Below are 13,088 nucleotides of genomic sequence, written 5' to 3' on the forward strand. Positions count from 1 at the left end.
GACGTTATGACAAATTACATAATATACAAAAAAAAAAAAAAAAAAACCAGCATCAATTGGAAAGTATGATGCGGCATTACATTTAATAGAAATATCACAATGAAGAAGAAAAGAAACAAAATAAAAAAGTTCGGTTTATGTGGCTTTATTTTAATAGCAAAATTTCATGAAAAAAAGAAACAAAATGAAAATAAAATTTTTAGATTCTAGCTTATATGGTTTTTTCTGCCAAAAATTTTGAATTGGGAAATAGTTTTTAACGTAATATTCTACTCAATATTTTCTAGTTGCTCCAAAATTAAAAGTACAATAATAAATTTACTTCCAAATTAGAAATATAAGGGTAAAATTGTAACAATTGAAAGATTAATGATAAATTTAAATCAGTCTCATAAGTATGGTGATAAATTTATACATTATTCCTTAATTTATTAATAACAAATTTGTATTATCACAACAAATAAGATGGTTGAGCATATGGACTTACCTGGATTTTGGGAGGCCAAGTTTCTTCTTCCAGTATGTTCTTTAATCACCCCATCTAATGTGGGAGTACCCCAAGATGAAGAAATCCCAAATAGAAAACCAAAGATCAGTAGTACATTACTGAGCACAATAATTAGACAATGTGTCTCCACCGACCACCATGCTTTTCTAATTTCCTTTAAAAAAAAAATCTAGACTTGTTTAGATCCATATACTCAATTGGATATTTATAAGCTCAAAAATTACTTTGCGCTTACGTTAGACAATGACGTGATCGGAGAAGATGAAAATAAAGCTACTTGCTACACAATGACTAATTCTATATATTCACTCCAGAGTAACAAGAACGCTAAAGATTTCCTTTTGAGTTATGCCCTTTTGCATGCATGTCTATTAATTCGGAATGGTTGGTGTGATGGGTAAATTTCCACAAAGAAAAGATTGATGTATTAATACATTTAACATAAATTCTTTATTAGTCATTTAAGTGAAATACTTAAGTAGTATTTTTTCATATTTGTTAAGTTTTAAATTATTTGTGATCTTATATTCAAATTATACTTCTTTATTTATTGACAATTGATTTTAAATTAAATGTTTATCATAATATCAAATGACTAAGTTGCAATCGACGTTGTCATATGTTTTCTCTCTTGGTTTCAGGTCGCTTTGTTTCGATTTCAATTACTTTTGCTTTATTCTTGTGTCAATGATTTAATATTGTTTAGTGTGGGTTTAACTAATATTTTTCTTGATTGGTTGATCTAGACATTTGTGCCATTTTTTCTTCTTTTGGCTACGGGTTGATAAAATCACTTGGTCGTGGGTCGCCATTTAGTGGGATCGCTTTTGATTTGCAGTTTTTTTTTAACTTTTCCTTGCATTTGGTCTAATGGCTACAGGTTGTCTAATTTACTGGCTTTTGGATAGTGGGATTGCTTTTGACTTGGAGTTGATTTTTTATTTTTCCTTGCATTTGATATATTGGCTACGGGTTGGCTAATTTACTGGCTTTTGGATAGTGGGATTTCTTTTGACTTGGACATGCTTTTTTATTTTTCCTTGAATTTGATCTATTGGCTACGGGTTCGCTCATTTACGAGCTTTTGGATTGTTCATCTTTTGTCTCATGCCTTTCTAGAATAGTGCTTGCTTTGCATCTTTCTTGTCACTTATTGGAATTGGCTTGTTTTTTATCCACTTATTATGGGTTAATTAGTTTCGTTGGCTTTGCATTATTTATTTTTATCTCATGGAAATCTCGGAAGTTTAGCCCAGTATAATAAAATTAGATGGAACAAATTATATTTATTGGTCTTATTTGATATGGAATTTTTTGAAAGAAAAAGGATTTTGAAAATATATTACTGGTGATAAAACATGTAGGAAAACTCTTGATGAATTAAAAAAATTTGTGCTTAAATATGAACAATGGAAAATTAGTAATATTAAATTGTTACTTAGATTGCTATCACTACAAACCATGAGGAAATGCGAGGGAGGAGGGGATCAAACCTTGGATGTTCCTCTTAAGGAGAAACAGTAGCTAGATCTAGAAAGAGTTATTAAATATAAATATAACAACTATCCAACCATGTTTGTAAAATTCAAAAACTTTATCTCTTATTAGATTTGTTTAAGGATTAAGTTACTTATTTGATTTAGACATGACCCAAATTATTATTTAATTAATATAAATATATTTTTAATTTTAAAATATCTTTAAAATATTAAAATATTAATACTTATTTTAATTTTTTTTCAAAAAAATTCCTGGCTAAGATGGATCTTGCGTATGGGTTTTGAAAGATCAATACTTGAGTCTGACCTAACCAGGTCCGACCCATACATACCTCTCATATATAACATCATAATCCTTCATTCTATTATGTCTTTGGTTCTATAATTGAAAAATACAATACTTTAAAATTGATATATATTACTAGATTTTCATTAATACAAATTTAAGACAATGCTACTCTTTTAAAACCGAAAACAGAAAAAAGTGGAAGACTAATGTTGCTCTCTGGTTAATTTGGAATTTATATAAATTAAAATGACCAATACCAAAACCGAAGTGAAATGCGTCGGTTTTCTTTCACAAATCACACTTTGACGCATACCACATGACGATGTATTGTTAATGTAAGGGGCATGAAAAAAAATTATCACCGGAAGCTACACACAAAATTGCCTATCTGATTTTAATATTGAACTTAACTTTTAGTGATCATTCTTTCTCAACATAATGAAAGTTAAATGTCACATTGATGATCAACGCCAAAAGCTAGATAAAGAGAAGACTTGTATCAACGATATACGAAGTAAACCGAACGCTAACACATTTTCTTCAACTTAACCCAAAAAACAAGTAACCCCTATTTCAGGGAAAGAATCTATTAAAAAATGACTTGGAAAAACGATGGTCTTGCCGTGATACGCTAGGATTGATTGGGGAGAGCAACCGGTGTTATGTGCCTTACTGTAGGGTCATGTCACAAGCTTAAACGTACGACAAATTGCATCTTGTAATTAATGTGGTTTTTTATTATAAAATACGACAAGGATAAATTCAAATTAACGTGACTTCTGGTTTGCAGTGTTATCTATTTTGAATAATAATGGAAAGCCTATACTAACAATATATAGGAAAAAGATGAAAATGGTATACTAAAAAATTGCCAATTGATAGAAACAGGGAAACAGAGAATTTCCTGATCAACAGTACTCATATTAGGATGTGTATTATATTATCTAGGTTTGATAATTTGAATATTTATATCATATAAAATATTAGTTATTTATGTATTCATATTATATTTTATATAAAAATTATTTATTATTATTTATGTCAACATAATAAATACAAAATATATTTTTTATTTTTGTTGAACTTATTTATAATTTTTATTAAAATTTTAGATTATATTATTTTTTTATTTTTCTATTATTTTCATGTCATCATATTATATTTTAACTCGTATGATATTATCGTATTATGTTTTAAATTATTAGTTTTAATTTTAACAAATATTTCTAAACCTCCAACGGTCCAATTAATTTAAGCTAAAAAAAACTTTTCTCCACATATGTCCTCAACAAGTAGTTACAAATGCAATTATCAAAAAAAAAAAAAATTTACAAGTCAACTAATTAAAGAGCCATTACTTGACTAAACATTAGCAATTTAAGTTTTTACATTTTTTCTTTAAAAATCAAATCTATGACATGATATTAAAGTTAATTTTTATTATTATTATTTTTCAATTAAGCCCCAATTGACTGTCCTTTCTCCGAGCAAGCCTGGAGTAAGATTCTACAATGCCGTGGGATTGTCAGGTTCGTTGACAATTGGCAAAGCAAAATTATTTGGATGCAACTATTAAAGGGTAAGCACTTCAGGATTTCATTCTCAAGATAGCTTGGAATGTCCACATCTACACTATCTTGTCAGAATGTAACAGCAAGAAGCATGGCAAGAAAGGACAGGGACCCAATGAAGTTTTTAATAGTGTGCTGGATGTTGTGCATTTTAGGCTGAAGGACCTATCTCAAAATGCTGCCGCCAATAATTCTTCCCTGTGTGCAGATGGGTAAATTTTGTAATTTTTGCTTTTATAATTCGTTTGTTAATCGTATCATTTGTTCACATGATTTGGTAGCATGATATAATTTTTGCCTTTTTGAATGAATAAAACAAAATATTTATTTATTAAAAAAAAAAAGCCCTATGTAGGTTTTCTTTAAGAAAAAAGAAAAAAAAAAAAAAAGAAAGAAAGAAAGGAAGGAAAAAAAAAAAAAGAAGAAAAAAATAGGAGAAAGGAAGAAAGAGAAAAAAATGAGGTTGGGAAGGTGAGAAAGAGAAAAAGAACAAAAAAGAACAAAAAAGAGAGAAAAAAGAAAGAACAAAAGAATAGAAGCATGGAAGAAAGAGAAAAAAAGTGAGTTTAGGTAAGTGAGAAAGAGAAAAAGAAAAAAAAAAAAAAAAGGAAGTGGTGGGGAAGGGTTTCTAAGTGATCTTGGTTGTCTTGACCTAATCCAATTTACACACTTAATCCAAATTCAAGTCCAAAGTTCAATAACTTTTGAGGTGTCATTTTAGTTGTTATTTTGATTTTGATTTATTTATTCAAGTACAATGAAAAATAATTGAAAATTTGTATTGGAACAACAAATAATTTTCATTACATTTTTTTACACAAAAAAAATCAAAAGAAGTTGCAACTGACATGTTACCCCTAAACTCAAAAAAAAAAAAATCCAAATCTGGATTAAAAACCCTAATCAGGGTTTAACTAATTCTTACTTAATGATTTTTTTTTAATTTCAAATTGTTCTGTAGGGTAAATTGACTCAAATAAAAGTTGGAGGGCCAAAACGATCATTTTTAATAGTTAGAAAGCCAAAAATGTTATTATGCCTTATAAGTATAGTTACAAATTTAGTTCATGCATTACAAAGTTTGTATTCTCCTTAATTTCAAAATATAAAGAGTACTATAAGGTTATCATGATTTTAATTCATAGAAAAGATCACATTTCTTCCATAATTATCTCCTATTTTAATCTATAATTTTGTACTTAATTTCCATGTGAAATAATTATTTTTCTTCCTAGTGCACAGTCTTTTTCATTGCTGGTGCCGGTTTGGATTAAGTGTTCTTTAACAGTGAGTTGCGTCGACAAAAATTGGAGAATCTTATGGGTATATATTTCTTTTATGTTTGCGTTTGAAGTTAACAATGTTGAGATGATTTTGTATTGGTTGAGGCCTGATTTTTTTGGCCTAAATTAATGGAAAAAGTAGTGCCATGCTTTACCAATACAGTTTGTTACCAATCCAGAAACAGAAAAGAGGTTTGAGAAATTGCTTGCTGATCTTCTAGGTTTACTGCTAAAAGATATATATAGTGGTTTACAGGTGTACCTGGAGGACGAGCTTCAACACAGGGTAGCATGGGAAATAAAACCAGAGAGAAAAAAGACAAGTGTTATCAAAAAAGACCTTGGGTAGTCCCCTGCCATTGCCAATAAGTTCAAATAGCGATATAACAGATTTGGTGATACAAGTTAAGAGGTAATAGTCAAGCATATGTACTTATACTGCCATGGCACTCAAAAATAACAAATGTTTTAAGTGTACAAATTAAAACACACAATGAGTTTACTGGAAACTTGCTATCTCCATCTCACCACAAATTTGACAGCGAAAGATAAAGATTTGTTTGCTAGCTACCTGGCAATGGGAACCATATCTGAGTCCACGTTCGCGATGGACATTTCAACGGATTTGCCTGATGTTGTCATGTTGTTCTGCATCCGCTGAGTTCTCTCAAGGGCCATCTCAATAGCCATGCATTCCTTGAGTTCTGTTAAAACGTAGCTAATATCAGGCCTTTGGATTGAAGTTGGTTGTGCACATGACATGGCTATCTCCACCATTTTCCAGGCAGCATTGACATCGAATTCACCTTGCAACCTAGGATCAATAATGCTTCGAATATCTCCCTTTTGGACTATTGGACTCAACCATTGAAGTATGTGAATGCTGCGCTCATGACTTCTTATTATTGCAGGCTTGCCTGTGATTAGCTCAACCAGAATAATCCCAAAGCTGTAAACATCGCTCTTCTTGTTTAAGTTTCCTGAAACTTGAAATCTACATATAAAACAAAAAATGAATTTTGTCAATAGGACTTTCAAAGAAATTAGATTACAGGAATCTCTCATGAACCAGCTCTATTTCGTCAAGTTATAGACTATTACTCAGGATCAATATATCCAAGTGTGCCAGCAGGGCAAGTTGATATGTGAGACGCATTTTCTGTTATGAAAAGTTTAGACAGCCCAAAATCAGCTATCTTCGCTTGCTTGCTTTCAGTCAATAGGATGTTGGCAGATTTCAAATCTCTATGGACTATAGGCCGCTTGCAACCATTATGTAGATACTCCAATCCTGCAACTCCAGCAAGACATTAGTTGACGTCTGATTTAAGGGGAGGGAAGGAATTCACAAATCAAAGGCATTAAATAAAAGACATTGTAAAGGGTTGTAGACCATGTGCAGCATCGATCGCAATTTGAAGTCTTTCTTTCAATTTTAAAACATTTCTGTTTGTCTCTGCAAGCCAACAAAAGCATTAAAATCATCTCTTCAGTTTGGGTTTATCAAAAGTGAAATAGACAGTAGGCAACAAAAAAGAAAAAAAACTTTGCAGAAATAATTTCTTTAAGATATAACACTATAGTTTATCTAAAAACAACACTTTTTGAAGATGATATTGTTCATACCAGATAACTGTTGTCTTAAGTTTCCATTTACCATGTACTCATAAATCAGCGCCATGTTGCCACACTCATCACAGTAACCAATGAGAGATACAAGATTTCTATGATGAACAATCATCAAAAGCTGTGCCTGCAATTTTTTAAAAGGTGTTTCCGAATGAATTTATCATCACAATTATGTATCATATATTGTAAGTAATGTTAATGCGAATTTCAACATAGGATAAAACTTTGGCTGCATTTCTCTGACCTCTGCTCGAAATTCCTTATATCCTTGCTTTGATGATGGCGAGAGTAATTTGACAGCAACTGGAGTGTTATCATTCAGAGTACCAAGATAAACTTTTCCAAAACCTCCCTCTCCAATGACGGTTGTGAAATTACCAGTAATTTTAACGATCTGAGAGTAAGTAAAGGGTCGATTCTTTGATTCAAACGACCCATCCTTCGTAGACTTGATCAGAAGCTCTACAACAACAATGAAATTATAACAGTTCTGCACTCATAGATAGTTTTTCAATTCAAATTCTCTTACATAATAACTACAGAAAGATGGATTTCTTTATGGGTGTGTTTTCATAACTTCATAGTTACCACCCCCATGCAAGAAAGCCTAAAACAGCAAATTGCTAAAAGCGTCTCCACACCATTGAAGCATGGTGTCAACACTCAACACTTGCCAGTTTAAAAGTAATATGGATTGAATTCAAGGCACATCCAACGCACATGCAGTATTTCTACGGTAATCAGGTCCGGTTTATGCTATAAACCAGAGGAATTAACAAACTTCGACTATTTCAAGGCAGCAACAAAAAATCTACATGAAAGAAAGAAAGTACCTCGTTGTCTTCTCCTTTTAATTATGCCAAATGCAATTAGAATGCTCAAGAAGATGAGGACCAAACCAGATACAACGGATACAACAACTGGAACAGCAAAGTTCCTCGTTTCTTTATGATGACATGGATCTATTTGGCATAAATCTGGATTTTCGGCCAAACTGGCATGAAACGGAATAGAGAAATGTCAAAATGCATCAATTGAAATGTCACAAATTATTGCATATAGGATCAAAATTATTTGAGAAATTTGCAATATGATGTTATCTTGCCCTAATTTTGCAACCCTGACATAATGATAACTCTCATATAGTTTCTGTTAAAACAGACTTGACTAATTTATCCGAAAATGACTTATCATTTTGTCATAGGAAAATCAATCAAAGGAACATGGGAATCAAAATAAGAAAAGGAAAATAAATTTTAAATAAAAATAAGACTAGTTTGAATCGTTAGAGAGTGTATACTCCATAGAAGGTTACGAACCTAAGAACCAGTAATCCTTTATCAGACTTATCCTTGAGAGATCGGGGAACAGAACCTGAGAGCTTGTTTCCAGATAAATTTCTACACATAAAAGTGATATATCAACATTTTGTTTTCATTGCTGAGTATTGCTATCCTATGATTGTGCATAATAAACAATGAGGTAAACTTTTATATCATAGATGAAAAATTAGAATCCTGAAATTAGTGTGCATAACTTACAGGACTTTCAAAGTTGGCAGTTGTGCTAAAACTTCTGACACTTTCCCCTTTAATTCATTGTATGATAAGTCGCTGATAAAAAAAATTAATTGAGTAAATATTTTGAGTGAAAACTAAATAAAGTCATAGAAGGAAGTAGTCCTCTTCTTGTCATGGACAGGGTTGCATGTACTGGAAACAGAACCTGCCGCTTAGTAACTATTGTCTAGCAGTTGCATAAAAGAGCTGCTCATTGAGGGTTGGTGTATGGTGACTTTGAATTGAAAGAAATTCAGGTTCTTTGAGGTTCAGATCGTTTCTGGTTTGATACTCAGTTTATTTGGATTCGAGTCTTTTTGAATTCAAATTATTGAGTTTTAGAGTCAAATCAACTTAAGTTCGGATTGTTGAAATTTAAGTCATTTCAAATTAGGATTAATTCGGGTTTGTAGGGGATCTTAATAGTTGACTTTTTTTTTTTAATCAAATAGGGCATTCAGGTTAGGCTGGGTTCAAATTCGGGTACATTTTTTGGGTTTGGATAAGTCTGGCCAACTATAAGTGCTGATATATACACCTGTGCAAAAGAGCTCTTTGGGCAACTACCGTCTAGGAGTGACTTTTTCTCTCGAGCAAATTAAAAAGCCAAAATGTTAATACTCACAGGGACTCTATTGCCAGCAGATCAGAGAATGACGAAGATATCTCCCCTGTTAATTTACTTGCACTCAGGTTCCTGCAAGGAATTTAGCAATTAGGAGAAAGATATTAACCTGATTATATATACAAATATAGTATTGCATTCTAATACACGATTCCGACTAAGAATTTTTATTTGAAAAAAAAAAAGTTGTACTAATGGATGTCCAACACATATATGGAGGATTTCAAACCGCACTCACAGTGAGATGATCCTTGGAGTTCTGTTGAACCTGCAGATTAAACCACTCCAGGAAGGTTCATTGGGAAGGCAGGGATCTCCTTGCCAGTCATTTCTGTTTATGTTGTATGTTTGCCTGATGGCCATGATAGCATCACCTGAATGGTCAATTTGAAAACGAAAATGGTTAAGAATTGAATTTAGCTAACAAGAACCCTGTGAAAATAACACTGAACCAACAATTCGAAATTTGGAAAATGTAGAATCTAGATTGAAAAAACAAGAAAAAAAGAATGATTGAGAAAATGAAACGAAAATTAATGGAAAAGTACCGTCTGATGGGTCAGTTGGTGAAAATGGAAGTGGAAGAAATTGGTAATACTCAATGGCATTGAGTAGGGGAGGAAGATCGGATTTTTCTGTTGCATCAATAGTAAAGTTAATAACTCCTTGAACTAGCAAATCCTTGGAGTTAATCGAGCCTGGCCTTAAGTACTGAGGGGTAATGGGTTCACTCCTGAAACCATTCAATGTGATGGTGAATTCTCTAAGTCGATATTGCGCACTCTCTTCAATCTCAGCAAAGTGAAAGAAGACAATATATTGACTAGTGGGGGAACCAGATGATTGGTAAAAGTAATTCAGGGATCTGGAGCCATTGACTGGCTTGACAGCAGTTCTCAAGACCTCGGCGGGCACTTTGTTTGAATCATAATCGGGTTTGTAGAAATTCAAAGAGGTATAAATTGGAACAGAACTCGGAAACTGGCGGGATAGCCAGATGCGGTCATAATCATCATCGTTGTACCTATTGGGGAGAGACGTTCGAATGAATAGAAGATTTTATCATACAAATTTGACAATAGCAAAAATGAAGCATGCATGGATTATGAACAGAAATATGACAATATACCCAGAAATTAATTAATGTTACCTGAAAGAGTCATTATTAGAGGTGCCCAGGTCAATAGCCATGATGTATTTTAGTGCTGCTCCAGAGTTGGCTAGGTTATAAAATGAACTATTTGAAAAACGTAATACCAATGCCGAAATGAAAGGAATTCCAGAGCCAGTGTTTACCAGACATACATATTCGGTATCAGCTGTGAAGAAGTGAATAATTTCGAGGAAGAGCATGTACCATGCGCTTGACAATTTCACGGTGTCCCAGTAATTAACCCCCACATATATGTCAAATTCTGGTATTTCATTTTTGTCATCATAATTTCCATATAAAAAAGAAGCTCTAATTCGATAGTAGTTATTTTTGCCCAGTTCAGGCTTCAGGGTGTAACAGTTCTTGTTTCCATCGGGAAAACTTCTCAGGTTCCTGTTTTCCTTCCAAGTCTCAATATAATAGTTGTTTGCACTGGCACTGGATGATACGTTATGGTTTTCACCAGTGTTAATGAAACCTTTGTCGGACTTGTATAAGATGCCGGTTTCACCGTTAAGGTAGTCTTCTTCCACTCCACAATCGATGCTTATGAAACCTTAATTACCCACCAGTCAGTTTTTCATAGAAAAAACTCAAAGCATTAAATGGGTCATCCAAATTCAAAAGACGCTTCAATATAATTATTGCAAAAAAAATTGAGATTTTGTGTTGTTTGATGCAATCAAATACCAAAACAGCATGAGAAATTGAGTTTAAAGAGTCGCAGAGCTTCCTTATCAGCCGGCTCACTGCGGGGTGTGTTGGAGGAGGCCAGAGATGAGGAGTTGAGTGTGAATTTGATTCAATTGGTTGAAATTGGTGCATGTTTCTAAGACTTGTAAAATGGGTGGTGGCTGTTAAAGTTATCTTGGTGGTTTAAATATCTTTATTTTATAAAAATTTAATTTAGATTTTTTTTTTTTACATGTTAGCAGTCAGTTTTCAATATTTAGCAATCGCTTCGTTATGATCATAGATCTAAATATAAGATCGATCAGTGCAATAAGTAACTTGAAGTTTAGAGATAACGGGATGTATTATTTTTATCAAATTAAAAAATAACACGTTAATTATAATTTTTTTAAAATTATACTGTAACTGTTATCACCTGTTAACATTTTCCTCAAATAAATATTGATATATCTTCCTATTAATATCCACAAATATGAAAGGACTGTGGTATATGTTTGGTTGATTTCCATCATAAAAATTAAAAACTAGTGCTACCTTATAGTTTTTAAAGAAAAAAAAAAAAACTTTAGACAAAGCTATTGTGTCGTTCAACAGCCAAAGTTGTCGACTTGATCTGGATATCATAAAAAAACTTTAGATAAAGATATTGTGCCGTTCAACAACCAAAGTTGTTGACTTGATCTGGATATCATATTACTTTCATTCAATAAAAGTGATTCAATTAATGTAATTAAATTTTTTTTATCTACACAAAAGATAAATCTCTTCACGATTAACTAATTATAATTAAAAATTAGAATAAAAAATAAATAAAATGGAAATTTAAAAACATAATGAATAAGGATGTTTATTTTCGCTAATTAAAAAGTAGAATAAAAATTATTTAAAAATTTTAAAAATATAATGTATAAAGATGTCTATTTTCATCAATAAAAAATGTATTAATGGTTGTAATTATATATAGATTATATATACATATCGACAGTGAAACTAATTGTAAATATTATGATTATGGTACGACGTTAAATTTCCAAAAAATTTTGTTAGTTGGGCTGCTATAACATTGCTTAATCTCGCATAGAATTGAGATTAAAAGAAAAGCAAGCTGGATGTATTAAACTTTATAAACATGAAGAATTACAAAAATAAGAATAAAGTTGGCTGACTGGAAAATTAACTTGAAGAAGGTTTATATACGCATGCAATGCAACATACCGGGATGAGTTTGATCAGTGGCCAATGTTCTTCTTCCGACACTCGCCTCAGTTAGTCTCGGAGTTTCCCAAGAAGACGTAAACCCGAAAATGAAAATGAAAACTGGTAGTAGATTGTTTAGCACAATAATCAATTTGTGACTATCCACCATGCTGGTCTAATTTCCTTAAGAATTATTATGTATGGACGTACGAAGTTGTTGTTTAGATTGAGAAATTGGTCAGTTGAAGTGGCATTTTATAAGTACCAAAGGAAAGACTTAAATAAAATTTTTTAAATAAAATTTGTGAAATTTTTTATTAAAAAAGATTAAATAAAAATTATAATAAAAAACCAAAATTAATAAATTAAAACATCTCGTTATATAGATTAAATGTACATATTTTTAAAATAAATTTAATGAATTTATATTTTTTTTAGATAAATATTTTTAGTAAAAATATTAATAAAATTTTTACCGTTCAATAAGTATCAATTAAATTTAAATTATAAATGATATTTTAAATAATTTTTTACATATTATTAATTTTCATATTGAATTCTATTAATCTATTAGTTTAAAATTTTTATTAAAATTTTTATTAAATCACTTTTAAGAAAAAATTTCGTAAATTTTATTTAAAGAATTTATGTAAGATTTGTTCAAATAGTAAAACTTATTTTGCACTTAAAACTACCACTTGTGAGGTTTTCAGAGTAAGGAGAACGCACAAAACTTTTTTTTTTGGGTTATAGTTCGGTGAAAGGAGTTGTATTTATGTTGTTATGTTATGATTTATATTAACTTATAAGATATTATTTTTAATTTATTAAAATTTATAAGTTTATCTTACAAAAATACCTCATAAGTTAAAACTATTTCGAATATTTCTATCTTAAAATTAATTTTAATAAACAATCTATATAAAATTTATGATTTTTCTACCTCGTGGTCATGCCCTACCATTTTGACTAGTTTCATTCCTTAATTTTGTCTTAAATTTCTTCTCGTTCCGTAATTATCTCTTTCAAATGTATAAATCCAATCTTTCATTGTTTTATATATTTGAGTCAAGCTAAAAGGA

General features: G+C 31.1%; 1 pseudogene across 1 annotated transcript; it reads right to left on the bottom strand.

Annotated features, from left to right (window-relative positions):
- Window positions 1–5,549: 5,549 nt before the first annotated feature.
- LOC111318597 (putative LRR receptor-like serine/threonine-protein kinase At1g05700) lies at window positions 5,550–10,941 on the bottom strand (annotated as a pseudogene). Its single transcript, XR_016334005.1, has 14 exons — window positions 10,807–10,941; window positions 10,114–10,676; window positions 9,512–9,987; window positions 9,395–9,445; window positions 9,202–9,337; window positions 8,964–9,035; window positions 8,321–8,392; window positions 8,099–8,179; window positions 7,613–7,773; window positions 7,024–7,241; window positions 6,777–6,903; window positions 6,544–6,606; window positions 6,252–6,441; window positions 5,550–6,144 (listed from the first exon to the last, which is right to left on the bottom strand). The product of XR_016334005.1 is annotated as a putative LRR receptor-like serine/threonine-protein kinase At1g05700 (transcript).
- Window positions 10,942–13,088: the final 2,147 nt, after the last annotated feature.

Source organism: Durio zibethinus, chromosome 26 (assembly GCF_047325235.1).
Source record: "Durio zibethinus cultivar Kanyao isolate XHJ-2024 chromosome 26, ASM4732523v1, whole genome shotgun sequence".
NCBI classification, from domain to species: Eukaryota; Viridiplantae; Streptophyta; class Magnoliopsida; order Malvales; family Malvaceae; genus Durio; species Durio zibethinus.